The sequence below is a fragment of the Camelus bactrianus genome, chromosome 26 (assembly GCF_048773025.1).
Source record: "Camelus bactrianus isolate YW-2024 breed Bactrian camel chromosome 26, ASM4877302v1, whole genome shotgun sequence".
NCBI lineage: Eukaryota > Metazoa > Chordata > Mammalia > Artiodactyla > Camelidae > Camelus > Camelus bactrianus.
Window position 1 is genome coordinate 10,403,213 of NC_133564.1, and position 20,530 is coordinate 10,423,742.

The 20,530-nt window shown below is 50.8% G+C and overlaps 1 protein-coding gene across 3 annotated transcripts in view; it reads left to right on the top strand.

Moving 5' to 3' along the window:
- MCPH1 (microcephalin 1) overlaps window positions 1-20,530 on the top strand; it is a 188,071-nt gene that overhangs the window by 142,249 nt on the left and 25,292 nt on the right. The window lies entirely within an intron of this gene.

Sequence of the window (20,530 nt, forward strand, 5' to 3'; positions counted from 1 at the left end):
TAAAATTACAAATTGGATGCAGAATTAATACACACATTGAAAATAATACAACAGATCTGGAACCTCACGGAGGAAGGAACTTCCACGTTCTTCTGAGATGTGAATTCCTCCTCTCCCTAAATGCTTGTATTCCTCTCACCATCCAGGGTTCAGTGAACCATGAAAAGTTAGAAGCTAGTGCGAACAAAGTCACCCACAAAAATATTTCAGCTGACGTAACAGGAGACACAGCAGATGGAGATTGTTGTTAAAGAACTCTTACCAGAGTAATTCTTTTTTATTTTAATCTCTTCTTATCCCAGTGCTTTTCGCCTGTGTGTACTGATACGTCCAAATCTACCATAAACTTATTACAAGGACACAGTTCCTTCCAGCGCTAACCCTTTCAGACCATTACAACTGGGGGAGGAAATGTTTTTGAAGGTTATCTTATAAGGCCTTTCTCAGTGTTGGCTACAGCATCACTTAATCTTTTCCAAAATTTGGAATACTCAAAGCAGTGTGTAGCGACTTTACCGTAAAACGGTCCTGTCCTGCCTGAATTTTCCAGACACAGTCATGTTCTGACAAGATGTGGCTATTTTCGGGCAGTGCACGGGCAAACGTGCTTCTTCTGCTGAACAAGTTGGGTCAAGCCGTGTCCCCTGTTACCCTGTGCCCCCATGCTGGGTGAACACACAGCAGAACGAGCGTCTCAGGAGGGCCTGAGAGTCTGAAAGCCCAAATAAACTATAGAAAGCTTCCTGCTGAGTCTCATTGGCAGGTTTGATTAACCCGGCCACAGGAATCAGTAGATGACCCCTCCCCACCACCCCAGTTCCAGCATTCTTGGCAGCACAAAGGAGTGATATTTTAGAAATATAAACTGCCCTCCAGCAATTCACTTTTGAGGGTTGGGAGTGAAACTATTTCTCCAGAATTTTCAAAGTAGGACACAATGTCTCTGTGTCTGAATTTTCCTGCGGCAAATAAGTGACTCATGGGCATCGCGAAGAAGGGTCTTCTTCCGCCAGGGAGGAGGTGCGGGGGGACCCGGACAGATGCAGAGAGACGCGGTGCGCGGGCCGTGTGGAGGGAGGGCTGTGCCACGTGGCCTGCCGTCGTCCCGCGTCTCCTGTTTAAACGGGGCCCTTCTGGAGGATGCTCTGGGGAAGTCGATCTGACCGTGGTCCCCACAGCTGTCAGGGGGCCCATCCGCGGACCCCGGCCCCTCTGCTGCAGGCGTGGCTGGGGCCTCTGTCTGCCCACGTTTCCACCTCCGCGCTGCTTTCTGCAGCAGGACCCGTGATCCGAGTGTCCTCATCCTCAAGTTCTGGAAACCTTCCCCCCCCGCCCCCGGGTTGCCTTTCTCAATGTAGCAAAACAAGGGTGCCCCGGAAATGTCTTTTGTTCTTTTACTGAGATGTACTCGTGACAGTAGGTGTCGCCGCCGCCTCGTCATGCTGCAGGGACTCCCGTGCGCTGCTCCTGGCCCTCCTCTTGTGATGTCCGCAGAGAGGGATGACATGTCACTACTGCTGCTTTCTCCTCTCTGTGAAATGAAGGTGGCCGGACGCCTTGGTCTCTATTTTATTCTTCATGAGCAATTATGGGGGACAGGGTGTGCAAGGCAAATTTAAAAAACAAAACCGACCTTTAGTTTCCAAGGAAAGTTACTGAGCGTCTGCTGTACATCGGTCATGGGGTTTAGAAGGACACGCACAATTTATTTTGTGTTCTGGGAGAAAACACAGAGTAAAAGTAAACAGGAGGAAAAGTTCAAGGTATAGACAAGAAACCGTGAGCTCCCCAGTATGGAGCTAGGGGCAGAGACAAATCTGGAAAAGGAAGATGATGGCCGTTCGCATCTGTAGGCAGTGGTGGCCATGGAAAACCCGTGAGTGAGCTGGAGTGAGGTCATCCGGCAGCACTGTTCTGGATGGGCTGAGGGATGAGAGATCTGGAAACTTGCCTCCGAATCCCACCAGTGTTAGCCTACCGTACACACACCTGTCTTGTCCCACATCCTCCTGTAACATGGGCATCCTGGCTTGAGATCCTATCTGATGGAAATACTCCCCACTTGAGAGCCCCGGGAGTGGGGCGTTCTCAGCGGGCAGCCCGGGGACCAGCGATGCCCTCACTGCACGGCCAGGACTTCTCATCAGCCCGGAGCCCGCACACCTGTTCAGGTCCCACTGATTTGGATTGTCGGTGGTGTCTCGGTTTGGTGTGAGCAGACTTGAACATCTCTGCTGGTGGTCTCAGCTGTAGAGACCAGAACTCTATACGATGCCTCATTCTTTTACAAAATATAATTTGAAAGGAAAAATGACTCACCGAAGTCTGGCAGATAGAGAGCCCTCTGAGCCGACTTCTGACTCGGCCACGTTGGGTTCCAGCTGGACGTGCTCTGACTTTGCTATCACAAGATCTGCTTCTGGTTTAGATTTTGTCTTGTTTGTTTCAGCTCGAGATTTTTTTTTTCCTCCCGGCTTTACTGAGGTACAACTTCCATACCGTACGATTCATCACTTCCAGTGTCTTGCTGGATGACTTCTGGCAGCTGTGCACAGTTCTGTGATCCCCACCACGCCAAGATGCAGGATGTTGTTTGTTCCTCATTTGGTGATTGGCGGACTTTTGAGTCATTTCCAAGTTTTGATTATTAAGAATCTGATTACAATTTTTGGCATACAGTTGTGTATGGTTACATATCACTTGGTAATTTTTCAGGAGAATTGCGGTCTTGGGGCCTGCGCGGTTTATCGTGGTCTTAAAAAGTCTTCAATAATAAGGTTGCAGCCCAGGGCTTCTTTGTGAGGACGCACGCTTACTGACGAGGACGCTTTGGTAAACGAGGAAGGAAGCAAGTACCTGTGGCGGCCCTGTCCGGAGAGCCAGACACGGATGAGCCAGGGAGCCGGGGATGAGCCGTCCCCAGACACGTGTGATGGAGCTGCTTTGTCACCTAAACTGGTGATGTGATTGTGCTGAGTCTGAGCTCTGAGCACGTGTCCTCTGACCGAGGTGTTTCAGGCCCACTTGATGAAGGCCTCCCCGGGACAGAGGTGCACAGAGTTCAGGCTCCCTTCCAAGGCATCTCTGAACCATGCTGTCTAAAGCTCTCCAAAGTCTGGCCATTTGGGGGAAACAGATGCGAAAGAAGTTTCATTTTGCCAAGGGCGGGCACGAAGGGATGGAGGGTGAAGCGTTGTCCGTGGCAGGGAGGGGGTGCTGAGCCCGCTCGGGCCGGTCCTGGAGCGGACTGACCACCCGGCGTGGCACGTGGGCCCTCACCTCCGGCTCGTCCCCGCAGGGTGGGGGTGGTTCAGCCTTGCACTTGTTCTAAACCTAACCCTAACCCTGAAGGAGGTTTGGGCCAACCATGAAGCTGTCAGCCTGCAAAGGGCATCGACCTTTATTGGAGCAAGAACTGAAATTCACTTCAAATTTTTTTTTTTTAAAAAGGAAAGCTCTGAAAAGCAAATTGTGCTCATGAGAATGTCCCTGGGGAAACAAGCCATGTTTGATCAGCACCTCCTTCCCACAAGGAGTAGGGGAAAGCCCCTCCTGGGGGGCATGCTGGAATGACCAGGGAGGGTCCTGTCTGTGAGCTGGGACGCATCCCTTTGGACCAGCACCAGACTGCTTAGCCGAACAGAAGCACCCTGAGCACGGCTGCTCTCCCCGCCCCCAAGGAGGCGCTGAGCGGGGTCATCAGTCCACTCGACGGTCGTGGTTACTGGCCTTCCCGGGACATGTGTAAGTCCGGTCAGGCCTTGGGCTCATCATCACTGTATCTGCCTGTCTCCTCCCCGCGGTTTTCTGTCCGGAGTCCTCACTGCACCACCTGTTGGTGCCATCCTGGACGGGCTGGAACCCCAGTTCCAGTGGAAGAGACTTCATGTAGTTTGTAATCAGCTGATACTTACAGGACATGAGGAAAAATGATGGAAAGGGTGAAAAAAGGGCAGAAGTTACAAAATTGGAAGGATGAAACAGTGATCACTGAAAATATACTTTTGCTTTTACAAACAGATTTTTCTTAATCAATATGTGAAAGTTGGAGTATAAAAATCATCAAACCACCTAGATAAATTTACAAGAATTTTCCCCAGACACCTATCTTCCAGCCACAGTCTCAGGAAGGCAGGTTTGTCCTCTGGTGATCAGCATTCGAGAAATGTAGTGACGCAGAAATAGAGTCATTTTACAGAATTCAAACTTTAATGTTTTTTCGTTTATTAAGGATTTTTTTTTTTCCTTCTTGAACAACTGACACCTCAATTTATGGGAACCTTTTTCGGTATAAATTGAGGCTGGGATGGTGACTGAGGAGCGTTTATTTATACGCTATACTTCCTCTCTTTCCTCATATTTTATTACCAAGGATATTGACATGAAAACAGGATCTCAGTGTCCAGTGAGCTCATCTACTGGTTTCCCACCAGAAATTCCAGGCTGTGTGACATCAGCGTGGGTTACTCTGGATGTCATTTGAAGAGCAGGCATCTGGAAATGATGAAATCCTGAACAACAAAGTTTTGTTTTCAGGAAGACACGCTGGTGGGGAAGGGGGGCACAGGAAGCTTGGGTGAGACCCTGCTAGGTGCCGTGGTCCGGCTGCGACGCTGTGCTGAGGTGTGCGTTCAGAACGCGAAACACTTACTTACCCTGTTTTCCTCAGTGACTTTTTTTTTCAAACGTTGCTGTGGCATCTGTTGTAATTTAATAAATTACGTGTAGTCTTCATTCAGGCTTTATCAATTATTAAGTCAATGTGCAGCATTTGAATGCTTTCACATCTTACTTGTCATAAAACCAAGATGTGAAGATGCAGCAGTGTGTACTGGGTAATTCTACATACCTGTGCTCATTAAAATGAAAATAATTCAAGAGAAGTTTCCATTCATAAATAACTGTTTTTACTTTAAAGCACCTCAGAGGCATGCCTAGAAAAGACACCTGTGGTCCCCAAGAATTATCTTGTTCTGTTGCATTTCACGTGCTACCCTCATTTAAAAACTTTCTGCATTAGAAATTTCTTTAGAATGGCAAAAAATTGGGTGGTGAGGAACCAACATTCAGTACCAGGAGAATGACCGTATGTTATGCAGAGTTTGACAAACTGTTTTTACAGAGGGTTTTCAATAGCGTGAGAGTGTGTTACAACAGGAGGTGAAAAAACTCAAGGTTCCAACTGTGTCACCGCTGTACGTAGAAGTAAGGACGCCATGTAAAGCAAGAATGACTGTCGAGGGCAGGGTGGAGGAACAACATCGTCTTAAACGCGCACCAGCCCGCAGTCGCTGCAGGCCCGAAGAGGGTGGAAAGCAGAACTCGGTTTGCGTTTTCTGAAATGTTTGACAGGGCAGCTCAGCCGAACACGAAGCAGTGAGCATGAAGAGTGAGACCCCCCGGGGTGCGCAGTGGAAGAGGCTGGCTCCTTCTCAGACGCGAGTCCACTTGGCCCTGAGCCACTGGAGAGTCTGTTGGTTTCTGGGTTCAGGTTGACAAGGGGCTTAATCTGGAATGTGGCTCTAAAACCAGTTGTTCTCGTGTGGCGTGTTGGATGCCAATCTGTGCCGAGACGTGTCACAAGCAATAATTTATCACAGAAACGTGACAAAGTGGGCTAAAACAGCATAAGGAAAGGATTTGATGTCAGAACTGCGATGCTGGCGGTCGTAGTCTCTTAAAGGCACTGAGAGATTCCAAAGTTCACTCGCATGTGTTAACTGACTCCACTCTGACAGCAGTTCTGTGAGGCCGGTATTAGGGTGCTCTCGGCTTTGTAGAGGACGAAACCGAGGCTGCGTGCAGTCACTGGGGCCCTCCTGGGGGCAGAGGAGGCCGGCTTCAGACCCACGGCCACCTTGCTCAGTGCGATGACCGGTTACAAACGCATCCGCACTGTCTGCGCGCCTGCGTTCGCGAGCGCTCTGTGTCATGGCTACATCGTAGCTGAGCTCCGGGGCTGTTGTCCACCGGGGTCTTGATCTCCCCTGGCGTTTGCTGATTATCAAATGTTGAGTGATAGACCTCAGGGACAGCGGTTCCTCACTCCTGCCCCATGGCGTCAGTATATGCGTCCGTGATGGGAATTTCCCCGTTGAAATCACCCCCTGTGTGGGATGCATGGTTAGGCTGGCACGTGTTTTTCTCTCCTGTCCTCTAGTTTCTAAAAACACGTTAAAGTCCTTAAACACAACAGTATTTCAAGAGCCCTTTGGAAACATCTTGGCGGCCTCCCTGCCAGCGTGCTTTGTCAGCTGGGTAACGAGCTATAAACACTACATCCCAGGACATACAGTCCTGAGAGAAGCAAATAATTCTAGTACCTCCTGCTTCAGCATCACTGGCGAAGATTGAGGGTTGGATTTTACGGAAATAACACCCAGAGACTCATAGCTTCTGCTTTGGGTTTGAACAGACGGCATTCGAATTCTACTAGGGGCAGCTTAGTCTAAAACCCACAGAACTCCTCATTTTGATCCGTGTGGCACACTCTTTGTTTATTTAAATGCAAAAGGGAGAGAGGTAAGGGATTTTATATGTATCTAGGTAGTGGGTAAATTGTGTTCATTGTAAAGTTCTTTCAACAACCCGGACGTTTTAAAATTTTCCATAATGAAATGCTGGAGGGGGGACCTGTGGGACAGAAGTGGGGAAAGTTCTGTGAGGCTAACTGAGAACAGAAAACCTTGTGAACCTCTCCCAGAGTCTCATCGCCAGTAACTATCCCCCGTTATACATACGTTTAATGAAGTATTTCGAGCACATGGAAATAAAATAGGACGATAAATATACCTGCCGCTTAGCTTGGTCACACCTTGATAGTATCGTTGCTTCCATTTTTCATTTGCTTTTCATAAATAAAATATTGCAAATTTTACAAAATCTTACAAACTCTCTCCCCTGCCCCCGCCAATTCCATCCCGTTCTCCCTCCCCCTCTAAAGGTAACAGTGATCCGGAATTTGCCTCTTATCTCATAATTTTTCTGTGACTTTTCGAACAAGGTGGGTCCCTGCGTGGGGAGGGTGCTGTTTGGAGTCCAGTGTCGCCGAGTAGAAATGCAGATGTCAGCAGGTCCTAGAAAATGAGTAAGGTTCTTCAGAGCCTCCGTTTCTCCATCTGTTAAATGGGTATCGTAACCCCACCTCCCAAGGCTGGTGTGAGGCTTAAAGGAGGCATCTGAAGGCACGTGGCCAGTTCCTAGATGAGAAGGAGCACCTGGTAAGTAGTAGGAGGTCAAAGCCTGGGGTCTTTAAAGTCATTTCAAAAGGACACCGAGGAGCCTTCTCAGCTTCAGAGTCCTCAAGCTGCCCTGTCCTCTGCAGGAAAGGACACTGAGTCCAGGAGAGGAAGGGTTTGGTCTCGCTAGACCTGGGCTGGTGGCCCTGCAGGATGTAAGTGACCCCTGTCCAGGACTCTAACGCCCGGCACCGAGCTGCCCACTCCCAGCAGCCATGGAGAGGACGTCTGCTGAGAGCCCCCCGCCCGTCTCTGCTTCTGGTTTTCGGTGGGCCTCGTCCCGGGGCGTAAAGATTTGCTGTCATCTCACTTGGTTTTAATTCAAATACGTAACGGTTTCCCTTCAGTTGTCGGTTTCTCTCTTTCCTCTTTTGAAGTCACAGTCGCTCTAATGTCCAGGCTGTACTTACTTATTTTTAAAGTGATCCAGGCCGTTGTTCTTCTCTATATGTTTCTAAAGCTTTATTCTCACATTGCTGCCTCCAGCCTGCGGTTCAGATGTGGTTTTTCACTGAGGATTTCTGTCTTTGCTCGGATTGTGAAGGTCCCAGGCACCTTTATGAACCCAGGTTGGGGGATGCTGTCAGCATGTGCTTAGAGCCTGCATGATGTTCAGAATTGCTGCTCAGGGCTTCCCGAGCAGAGGAGATCACCTTGCCCCGTGAAGGTGGTTCTCTGCTGAGATTGGAGTCATTCGATAAAAACAGAACTCTGTTGGTTGTTTTCTTCTTGTGGGAAAGTGGCTTCTGGTGGGGAGGGTCCCGCCGGCTCTGCAGTCAGTGCGCAGACAGACAGACAAGTTCCGGGGAGAACACGGTGGTGGGCCACATCCCGCTGGACCCTCGCGCCACCCGGAAACAAGGGCCACTGATCACGTCCAGTTCACTTTGAAACAGTGGTCAGAAGTGAATCGTTCCTTCTTTCTTTTTTTTTTTTCCTTTTTTACAAAAAAAGAAAAAAATACATGTTTTTGTGTCCTTCAAGGCACAGTCCTTCACATGCTGCCAGCATATGTTCACAGAGGGCCACTTCTGCTACGTCCTGAAGAGAGTAAGCCGAGTGACACGTTCTTCATCTAAATGGAAAGGAGTTTGGAAAGTATTTTGATAGTTTTATTGGGCTTAGCTCTTAGCTCTGCCTCGAACTGGATCTGTGCCCTCTGCCACGTCCTTCATCACCTTGGGTTGGGTTCACTCCCCTGGAGGTGGAGGAAGGGAGGCAGTGAGCCCCACCAGCTGTAGCCCGGCCAGCTTCGGGGTGCACAGGAGCTGAAGGAATCTGTCTCCGCAGGGGGGCACTTCCACACGCAGGCCAGTTGGCTCCGTGGCTCAGACGGGCCATGGAGCCCGGGCGTCAGAAGAGGAGCCACCCGGGACTGAGGATGGGCAGGGGAGCCTGTGTGTGGAGCTGGTGTGGGAGGGGCAGGCGTGCAGGGGAGCTGCGTGTGGATGGGGCACCCAGACGGGTTCCCAGGAGATGGGGTTGGGACACTTGATGTGTATTCCCAGCAGCCAGCATGGAGTCTGGAACCCAGTAGACGCCAACAAACTAGAACTGAAACGACCCAACCAGATCCAGGCCAGTAAGTCCCTTCTGCACAGGAATTCCCAGTCTTCCGAAAGGGTGGTTCTGCAGTGGAAGACGATCAGTGTCAGCCGGAAAGTGGCTGAGGCCCAAGTGAGGCCACAGAAGGAGGGAAAGATGAGTGACCGTAGGTCTTAAGTGGTCCCACCACTCACAGAAAGGTCACTGAGTGAGGTGATGGGGGTGTCAGTCCACTTCCTGGTGGCTGTCATCTCCGTGTGTACGTCCATCAGAACATCACAATGTCCGAGCTAAGTGTATACAATTTTTATTTCTCAACTTGCCCTCAGTAAAGCAGAGAATGAATGTGTGGATGACATGGTAGGATTTGGGGACCTACTGGTTTCAGAGGTCAGTTGAATCGGCAGAGATCCTAAAATAATCCTCTCGACCCGCCAGGGGGCAGGAAGGGAGTGATGGTGCCAGTGGCCGGAGCCCCAGGTGGGGTCGGGCCGCCGCACTCAGCCCTCCCGGCACTTGCCCGCATCCCGGGAGGGCGTGCGATGCCCACCCCTGCCGTGAGAATTAAGCTCGCAAGTCCGGTCCGGGCGGCAAACTGGGAGCCCGGGAAGTCTCCGTGAAGTTATCCTTCCCCTCCTCACCGTGTATACGGAGAACGTACTGAGGAAAGGAAGCAGGCGGGACACAGGGTCTCGTCCGCTGTCCTCCTGTGCCTGGCGGTGCTGCACGTCTGGAAAGGCCTCCTTCGTGGCCGGTCTGCAGGGTGACTCTAGAGCAAGGGCTGGTCCCTTTGCTCACCAGGGACAAACCTGACGTGTCAGAGGGACTTTGTGTGCGGGTGCCTCTCAGCACTGAGACCCGAAAGATTCACACCCGCAAACAGTCCTGGCCCAGCGTCCCCCCATCCAGCCAGGGCTGTCCGGGAGCCGCAGACGGGATCCCAGTGCTGGGGGCACCTGGAAGGGCGGGAGTGAAGGGGGGGGGCTCCTTTCTCTTCCTGATTGTCCACTGCTGACAGCATGTCCTTCAGGACAGCGAACCCTCTTCCCTCAGCCTCTCCGCTGCTGTGCTGCTTCCGAACTCACTGCGTTCCTGCACATGACGTGCTTCCCTTAGGGGACCCACGTCACCCCGGCCTCGGTGGCTGCTCACCCTGCGCTCATCTGTCCCTTTAGCAGAGTGTGAGCTTCTCAAGGCCACGTTCTGCGCTTTCCGCCTTTGCGCCGGCAGCACCGTGCGTAGACGCACAGCAGTGCCCGCCGGCCAGCGCAGGCCGGGTGAGCCGCCGCGTTTCCCCGCGATGCCGCCCTTTCCCGGCCGTTAGCTCAGCGCGTCTGCCGGCGTGTGCGGCCGCCCCTCGCTGTGCTGCCGCTCCTCCAAGTTGAAGGTCTGGGGCAGCCCTGCATTGGGCGAGTCTGTTGGCACCGTTTTTCCAACAGCATCTACTCACTTCATGTCTCTTTGCCACATTTTGATTAATTCTCCCAATATTTCAAACTTTTTATGATATTTCAAACTTATGTTATTTTTTATGGTGATCAGTGACCTTTGATGATGACTTGCTGAAGGCTCAGATGACAGCATTTTTTAGCAGTAAAGTATTTTTTAATTAAGGTACATAAGTTGGGGGGGGTTGGGACATAATTCTATTGCACACTTACTCAACTATAGTGTAGTGTGAACGTAACTTTTATGTGCACTGGGAAACCTGAATATTCGTGTGACTCTTTGCGGTGGTCTGGAACCGAACCTGCAGTCTCCAAGGTGTGCCCGTATTTGCCCCTAAGTCGCCCATAGCAGGAATGTCCCCAGGACACAAAACTTGCAGGGGCAGGAAGGGGGGACCTGAAGGCGGTGGATTGATGTGCCTCCTTGGAGACTCTGCGCTCTGAGAGATGGAGGGTCCCATGCTGGACTGGGGGTCAGGGTTGGAGAGCCTGTTCTCTCTGGGACAGGGTGCAGGAGCCAGCCTTTGGGAATCCACCATCGTGAAGAATCTGGCAGAGCAGAGGCCCCGAAACCTGAGACAGCTCAGCCCCCAGCCCCAAACAGCAGAGAGAGGAAAGGAGGCCAGGCTCCGCACCTTGAGAAGTTCGGGCGTCAGCGGTGAGCAGGATCGACCCGGCCTCTCCCGCGCACTCTGGCCGGGTGGGGTCCAACAGAGAAAGCAGACCACGGAGGGTACCGCCCTGGAGAAAGACTGCCTACAAAGGTCAGCGCACTCACTGCCTTAGAGCAGAGGGAAGCTTTTTGGAAAGGCGTTTGGTGCTGGCTGCCCTCCACGAGCCTGTGTCTGCAGCTCTGCTCAGCTGTAGCACCCGCGTCTGCACCGCGTGTAAGCTGTCAGTCTGCAGGTGGAGTCGGAGGGACACCCGTGTCTTGGGTGTTGCTGCTGCAACCATCCCCAAGGGAAGGAGCGTGGAGGCAGGTGCAGAGTGAGCCGGTGGGCTGACGGGGACCTTCAGGGTTGCGGCTGGAAAAGCCTCAATACTTTCCAGAGCTGCTTGTTTCTTACTACAGCTTCCCCTCGGGTGCATTTTAGATTCTGACTTCCCCAAATCTGGTTCTTTTAAATTAAAAGAGAAGGAGCTTTGGCTCTCGTTTGCATAAAATATGTGCACACTTGCATACATGCTCATGCACACACACGCACACACGCACACACACGCACACACACGCACTCACCCCCTACCAACTGGGGAGGAGCAGCAGAGAAGACCCTGATGACTTGTGATTCAACCGTGTGATTTAAAAAGTGTTCACCTATTTAGATGCCACTTCTCAGAGTAAGTATGTGGCTTTTAAAAGTCTTGATAAACGTGAACATTTAAAGACTCCAGGGAAGTGAGGCTGTTCCTTTCAACTCGGGCTCCCGTGGCTATAAATAGGAAGGCCTCGTCTAATCTCAGAATCTTGAAAAGAAACCTTCATGTTGTTACGTGATCACCTAAAGGAATGCCTTCCTCTTCGGCCCGGAAGGATATTTTTAAGAGACTGCTAGGCCTGGGACAGGAATTATTGATACCTTTGGAATTTCATTCTCCAGTGAGTCAGGCCCACTTTAGGTCATTACCTGGGAATCAGCCTGGGACTGCTTGACGCCAGGCCCCCAACTGTTTAAAGTGGAGCGTAACTTCACGAGGGAATGAAAAGCCGAGGATGTTCTTTTGTGCATTATTCTTATCGTGATGAATGATGCCTGTTTTCCTCTCCACTTTAATTAGAATGTTTCTACATTTGCCAAAGAAAATGTTGGAATGGAGACAAAACCCTGAAATTATAGGAACAGGGCTTGATGTAATAGCTTATTTGTAAAGGAAACACAACTTGTTTGGTATTTTATTGAAACAGGAAGTTCAAAACCTCGGCACACACAAGCACAACAAATTCTCAGGTGCTAGCTGAGTCATCTGTTGTGGAAATAGTCTCCTGGTAGTTTTCCCCTGGACTTACTTTTTATCTTCATTTTGGTATTTTTTTAAGGCAACGGGAGTGGATGGGTGCAGGAAATTACAGAGAGATTCAATTAGAGATTGTGTGCGTTTTAAAAAATATCCGCTATTAAGATTAAATAAACAAAGTGTGGGGGGTCCTCTCCTTATATGTGTCTATATGTGCACTTTTTGTAGTTACCTATGTACAAAACAAGAAACAGCAAAGTGAAACAGTCATTAACCTCAGTGCCCTTACTCTTTCAAAACCAGCTGTCGGTCAGGGGTCTGGATTTGAGGTGAATGAAGATGAAGAACACGGAGGATTCACGTTCTGATCGCTGTTGTTTGGTAAACTTAACAGCAGAAGCTAGATAACAGTTTGATTCCTAGTATTAAAAACTTACAGGAATGACTTGAGCTGAGTTTGTGTCGACACAGACATCTTTAGGTTTAATTTCCCATCTTTTTTCTGAAAGATGAGGCCAGGATGGGTCTTTAAAACATGCAAAAGCTGCAGGCACCCTGGCAAGAGCTCAGCATGGAGAAGGCTCGCTGGTGCACTAAGGCCGGTGCTGCTTCCAGGGGAACTCAGCCAGGAGCCCGGGGCAGGGTCCCCGGAGACAGCCCGGGAATCGGGGTCCCTGCCGGTGCTCCCCAGTCCTGGGCCCTGCCCTCTGCTAAATTAGGACCATTACAAATGCACTATCCATTCAAGGACGCATCAGAGAGATGCAGAGATACGGTGGGGCAGGTGCCAACCAAGTGGTATTCCTCCCAGAAGCAGCTGCCCCCCCACCCCGTCCCTCCCCCCTCTCTGTCTCTCTCTTTTTAAACGAAGACCTCTTTTTAGAGCAGTTTAAGGATTAGAGCAAAATTGAGAGGAAGGTACAGAGACTTCACATAGACTCCCTGCCTCTCTGTCAGCATCCGCACCAGACGGCACCCATGTCGCTAGTGACGAACCTGCGCTGGCACGTCACCGTCACCCAGAGCCCACGGTTACATCAGGGTTCGCCCCTGGTTGTACGTCCTTTGGGTTTGGGCACATGCACAGTGATATGTGTCCACCATTAGGGTGTCATACAGAGCAGTCTCCCTGCCCCCGATCCCCTCCGTGCTCCACCTGGTCCTTCCCCGCCAGCTCCTGGAAACCAGCAGCCTTTCTGCTGTCTCCAGAGTTCTGCATTTTCCAGAATGTCATAGGGTTGGAATCACACAGTGTATGACCTCAGATAGGCTTCTTCCACATAGGAATGTGCATTTAAGTTTCTTCCATGTGTTTTCAGGGCTTGATAGCTCCTTTATTCTTAGTGCTGAATGATATTGCAGTGTCTGAGTGTGCCCCGGTTTATCCGTTCACCACTGAAGGATATGAGTTACTTCCAAGCTTTGGCAGTTATCAGCACAGCTGCTAAACGCACTTGTGCGTGGGTTTTTGCGTGGACATTGATTGCTGGGCTGTACGGTAACGGCCTGTTTAGTTTTGTAAGAGAGCAGCGAACTGTCTTTCAAAGTGGTTGCTCAGTTTTCTCTTCCCGCCAGCAGGGAATGAGGGCGCCCGTTGCCCCGGGGTCTTGTCAGCACTAGGTGCTGTCCGCGTCTGGGTCTCGGTCGTTCTAACAGTGTGCGGTGGTCTCTCCCTGCTGCCTTCGTCTGCATCTTTCTGACGACAGATCACGTGGAACAGTCCTCATCTGCAGATCATCTTTGGTGGGGTGTCTGTTAAGGTCTTTGACCTGTTTTCCCATCCAGGCAGTGCCTCCTTTTGAAGTTGACAAGCCTGCCACTGTAGGCACGTTGGTGGTGCCCCGCATGGTGCAAACTAGAGCGCGCGGGCCTGCTCCCCGGGCTCGGGTGGCACTGCCAGCCGGCCGCTGCGTCGCCAGGTCTCCCCCGGCTCACTCGGCGCGCCCCCCCAGAGCCGGGCCGCCAACACGCCTCCCCGGGAGGAAGGGCTGGGCCTGCCACGCCGCACTTCCACGTTCCAGACTCACCGGAGACTGTGAATGTGGCCAGGCAGAGTGGGTTTAGGGTTCTGTGCTGAAAGATGTCTTTTCATTAGGTTTTTTTCATTGACTAAATAACACTGAACAAAACAATATCCCTATGATGTGAGAGAAGCAAGCCTGTGTGAGTCTGTATAAGTGCAGGGTTGTTTTTTTTCTTTGTAACATTGGGTCAGTAAGAGGCACACAAGGCCACTCGAGAAGTGCCACAAGGCAGCAGGAGAGGCGGGGGCTGCCCGCCCTCAGCCCAGACGGCTCTGGTTGCCGTCACAGCTCCAGATACCCCCACTGAAAGGGGGTTGCGTCACTGAGTCTCACACTGACCGACCACTGGACGCACACATTACTCGGAAAAAGGTGCAGCACGGGGCCTGCTGACACAGCTTCACGAGCGAGCCTCCAGGTGAGGAACAAGCAGGGCGTGTCGGTCCCTGCAGGCTCAGCGGGCCCACGCAGAGGCAGGCAGCCGGCCGGGAAGCGGCGAGAAGGAAGGAACGTGGGCTCGAGCCCCCCGGGGACGCAGTTAAGTTCCCCTTCATTCCGAGCTTCCTGTCGCCAGCCTTGCAGCCACACGGTCCCAAAGCCCTGGAGTCACCTTCAGCCCTCACCGTTGTGGGCTGCGTGCACGTCAGCTGGGATCCCAGAGGTTTCTTCCCTCCACGTCCACTGTCCCTTTTGGTTCTCCTTAGAAAACACAGTTCTCACCACGATACAGTCTGGTACATTTCATGAGCCAGCCTTTGAAATTTCTGGTGCCTTCCCTCTGCCTGCAAGATGGAGTTCAGTCTCTGTAACACAGCATTCAAAACCTTTCCCAAACTCATGCTCAGCACACCTTCCCACCGGCTCTGTCGCCTCCCAGCCCCTAGATGCCAGCTGGCTCCACAGGGCTGCCTCCTGTGCCTGAAACCAAGCTGTCCATGGTGGTCTCTCCTGTGCCAGGCCTCACCACCATCACGCTGCCTCCCCGTCTCTCTCTCTCTCTCTCTCTCACACACACACACACACACACACACACACACATCCTTTTCCTAATTATCCTGGGGACAAACTTTTCTGGGAACATTCCTCAGACCTTCCAGGAAAAATTAATTTCACCCTCTGTTATGGTTTTACAGTATTGTTTTCATATCACCGGTCTAAATACTGTGGTATAAAAAGATAATTCATATAACTTAGCTTAATTACTTGTTTAGATATGTCTCTCTTGCTAGATAATGAGCTTCTTGAAGGCAAGGCCCACATTTTTGTGTTCTTTTTTTTTTTAATCCCTTGGATCATACCTTGAAGACACCAGTAATTTCTTGGGTTCAGATGGATCTGATTGGAAGGAGGTGACAAGGAGTAGATGCCGTGTAGACAGAGGTCTGGAAGGCTGCTTTCCTTGAGCAGAAAGGTTCAGGAAGGGTGCTTGCTGGAAACGATGGAAGGTCGTAAGGGGCAACATGGTAGCGGCCCTAAGACCAAACCAAGGTCATGACCAAGGTCTCTATACTTCGATCCACAGCGTTTGGAGCCAGAGAGGGAAATGGTCTCTGAGTTTTGTGAGGGTTTCTGGGCGGGGAAGTGAAATCTAAGGACCCTGACGGGAGGGGGCCTGACCGCCACCTGCCTTGTGAAGCCCTGACCTGGAGGGTGGCCCTGCAAAGGGGGCAGAGCCAGACCTGCAGCGCTGGGGCAGGGGGCGGAGGGGAGCCGGAGGATGGAGGGGGCGGGGGGCCGCGGTCGCCCCTCCCCGGGAGCGCCAGTGGGAAGGCTTCCCTGCCGTCCACTTCCTTTCCTGGACGCCACCGGAGACTCCTGGTCAGCCTTTGTGTGGGCTGCTGGGGTTTGTTGCTCTCCTGTTGTTTACAGCCTCCAGGTATTTGTAGACAGATCTTATCTCCTTCCCTCTTAGTCACCTCTTGGCCCAAGTCTGCGTAGTTTACTCTTTAAACTCTGCGCCTGGGTCTGACCTCTCGCTACCCTCTGAAGGATTCTTCTTTTGTGCTTTCTGGTTTTATTCAGTTTGGATTATTTTAAGAGATACAGTAAACTAAGCATGGCCTGACAAGTACGGTCTTGAAGTAGACACACATCTGTGATTGTGCAGTGAGTGTGCGGTAAACCCATGGCATCAGCTCCTGACCGCTGCTCTCGGTGGCCCTGTGACCATGAGCATTAGTCTGCTGCCTGTATTCTCCCACTTGCCCCAGGAATGAATCCATCCTACATGTGAAAAAAATTTTAATATTCAAGAATAAATTTTTTTTAAAAGGATGAAAAACCAGAAAGTGATAAATAGCACCGCCTGGACCTCCTTCAGGTCACGTCCATGTCTGGGAGCTCTTGCGGTTTCCAGGAATGCGCTTCTCTTCATGAGCCTGTCAATATGTGTAATAACCAAGGGGGGCCAGCTCCACTTTGTCTTCAGTTTTCTCATCCTTTCTCTCCTTCATTTTCCCCTCCTCTTCCCCATCCCATGTCCGGGTCTCTAGTGAGCTTCCCAGACCTTACGCTTTGTCAAACAATACTGGTTGAAAACACTTCTAGAAAAAAAGTAGGAGAAAATCTTTGTGATCTTTGGGGTGGGCAAAAATTTCTTAGGATACAAACCCAAGCACAAGCACTGACCACAAGAGGAAGATGGATAAATAGGACTTACTGGAGAAAAGTTAATGTTCTTTGAAAGACACCATTAAGAAAATGAAGAGGCAAGCCCCCAACAGGGAGGGAACATTCATACTCTATATATTTTGAAAAGGAATTTGTATTCAGAATATATCAAGAATTCTTCAACGTTATCAAGTTCCTTAAAAGTGGGCAAGACGTAAGAACCTTACGGAAGTTCTGTCGATGGTGAAGAAGTACGTGAAAAAATGCTGAACGACACTGGTCATCTGGGAAATGCAAATTAAAACCACAGCAAGCTACTGCTACACTCACCCACTGCGGCCAAATTAATGCCGAAACTAAAATGCCAAGTTATGGCAAAGACCCGGAGCAGGCAGAACACACACTTTGCCGTCGGGAGTATGAAATGGCACGGACACCGTAAGGAGCTATTCGGCAGCGTCCTCCTGCAGTTTAACGTATACTCACCGATGGCCCAGGAGTTCCACTTCTTAGGTGCTTACCCAGGAGAGAGGAAAGCATCTGTCTGCAAAAAGGACTTGCAACTGTTCAAAGCAGCCTTATTCATAATATCTGATAGCTGGAAAAACCCAGATGTCCGTCAGCAGGTGAGCGGATGAAAATCCTGGTATGTTCATCCAGTAGCACAACAATGAGCACAGCCGTCAGGAGGAACGAACCCGAACACACAGCAACCTGGCCGGACCTCCGGCACATCGTGCTGAGCCCCGAAGGAGAGGAAAATCCCTAATGAGCCCCCAGGACTGCTTGTTTGGGTGGGTTATAATGTGATGGAGCGTTCCAGTGAGTGTCTGAGTTCCCCAGCGTATTTTTGTAACATGGACAAAATGTCTTAGGATTATAAACTTAAGTGCAGTAGAAGCTTTCGAAATTGGCCGGAGGGCGGGGTGGGGGTGGGAATCAAGTTGCTCAGCACAAAAGAGTAGCAGCGAGGACGTTAGTGAGAAGGAACCGTCACAGCAACACGGTCCACACAAAAAGAGCATAAGGAGATTATCCAGCACAAAGTGTTAATTTGTTTTTTTAAAAAGAAAGAAATCCCTCCACTTTATAGGTAAAAACTTAGGTTACACCAGCAACACCCCCTTCTGTTACTCCACGGAGAACCAGCCCTCCTTTCCGTGCTCACATCTCCCCTGTGAGGTCGCAGGGGTGGGTGAGGTCCCGGTGATCCGGAGCCCACAGCCAGCTGCAAGCGGGGGACCAGAAGGAACCCGGGGCTCCCAGCGCCCAGCCCCCATGCTCCCCAGGCTCCTAAAGTCTAGAACAGTCACTTGGGACTTTTTTATCCCCTTTTCCAAATGTCAGCATCCTTAGGGAAATCTTTCCTTCCTGGGAGTTTGTCAGTTACCCTTCTCTCTTCCCTCCCTGTGCCCCTCCTCCCTCCGGACTTCACATTAATTGAAAAAGAACGTGTTTTGCGCGTTCAAAACATTGTTTTGAAACTTAGAGAGGGAGTCCCTGGCCTTTCACTGTGATTTGTTCCCAGAAACCACACGACAAGGCAGAGCATCAGGAAGATGTTACGGCTGGGGTCGCAGTTCTGACCAAAGGCTCAGCAGCAAATAAATCACAGATGCGAACAATGCGTAATGGAGATGAAGCGCTGCAAAGCGCCAGTGTCTTGTGACAAACCTCTTGGGCTCTGGGCAGCAGGGCCACGAGCGCCAGTCCACCCTCCAAGCTGAGTCTTGGAAGGGACGGAGTCAATGGCCACTGGCCTGTGCCTTCATTTGTAGGATGTAGAGAAATCAGGTTTCATTGTTAAGCATTGGGAATTAAAGAAGTTATTTTTGTAATTTTTAAAAAAGAATGTTAATTTGCTTAAAAAAATAAATACAGATCGCAGGTTTTGTTAAGTAGGGGAAAAAATGTGCAAGCAAGTTTTTACACATTTGACAAGTTCAGCGGCGCCTGTGGGCAGCCCAATGTTGCTGAATCCAGAAGCACTACAAGGTTCTGGAAAGTGCCTTTCTCCCTCATCCTTTGAAGAACATGCCTGATTATAAGTATAAGGAAACATAAATTCTTGAAACCTTGAAACAATGAAGTTGTTTTATTTACCTGTATGTAGGATATAATATCTAAAACATCTAGCAACCGTCAAAGAAGAGGGAGAAAAAAAAACTTGAGAAATCAGAATTACACCTAAAAATAAAATTCACAGTAGGTCATGTTATAAATCTCAATCCAAAAAACAGCTCTGAATAAAAGCTTCGTTAGAACACCTGACCTGTGCTGGGTGTCGTGGTCATTGCCCATGAAAATGGAATTGTGCGTTGAGTCAGACGGCCAGTGCTTGTCACCCCGAGGAGGGGACAGAAGGAAATGCCTCTTCCTCCCTCCATACTGGGCAGCAGTGTGGGATGGGGCTACCTCGGAGGCAGGAAGGTGCACATGAGAAATTGTGGAGACCAACATAAAACCCAAAAAAGGTTTGGCAGCCATGGGAAACCAGGAGGCCCGTGTCATAAAGCTGGGTCCTGTCCAGGATGTGCTTGGCAGTAGAGCAACCAGTGCACCCGTGAGAAGCTGGCGGAGATGGGGAGGCTGGGCTTCGGGCGGGCTTTGGGTGAGGAAGGCCAACCGGGGGGTTACTGCTCGGGCAGCCCCTGGATGCGAGGGCTGGCTGGAGGTGCTGAGAGCTCCCTCCTCCCCAGCAAGATAAGCTGGAGCCCCAGCAGGACGGACGGGCGGACAGATGGACAGACAGGAGGGCAGGGTTGGGGCAGCAGCTCGGAGCCAAGCCCAACCCGGACCGACTGGCCCTGGACTGTCCCTGCTGCTGGCAAAGAGCCTGATCTCCTGAGCCCTGCGGACAAAGGAGCGAGAAGGGAGGGCAGGCAGAGCCCAGCACACAGCTCTAAAAAGAAAGCTCATCTTTGAGTGGGTGCTGATTGGTTTGGGGATTGAAATTGATTAGCTGAACTGACTGACTTCATGATTTTTTTCCCCCGCATCTTTCAAGCTGTTTTAAAGCCAGGGACCATACTTTCGTCTTCCCTGGGTGATGGATCCCAGCAGGGCAGCCGGTCCCCACTGGGGAAGCACTCACTTGGGAAGCACATACCGCAGCTGCCTTCTTAGACCGCGGCCGCTGGAGCTGCCCGTGGGCCTGTCCTGGGTGAAACTGCGTGCTCTTCGGCACCTCTTGGGTTATAACACAGTGGTTTTCACTCGTTAGAATCACCTGGGGGATTTTTTATTTTTAATTCCTGCTACCCGGGCCAGACCCCTTTAATTAAATCAGAATGTCTGGATGGGGACCCAGGCACTGGTATTTTTAAAACTCCCCAGGTGGTTACAGGATGCCATCCAGTTTAAAGACCAGGGTTATAATCCTCTCAGCCCAGCAGCCCACCAGGGTCACCCGGGAGCTTTCAAACTTCCCAAGGCCAAGGCCTCAGCCCCCCAGGTGTTCCGGCCTAGTTGCTTTGAGGTGTTTTAGAAGCTTCCCAGGTGATGTTAACACGGAGCTGGAATAAGACTGCCGCGAGAATCAGGACCTCCGGACCCCTGCCCGGCGGTCAGTTTTTCAGCCCTTTCCAAAATTTTGCTGAGAACCTCCAACTTTAAATGACACTACGGACTTGCTCTAGTGTTTTTATACAAGTTTGCAAATTTCTTGCCAACTACCTGACAGTTTGTAAAGGATCAAATAAAAAAGTCCTAT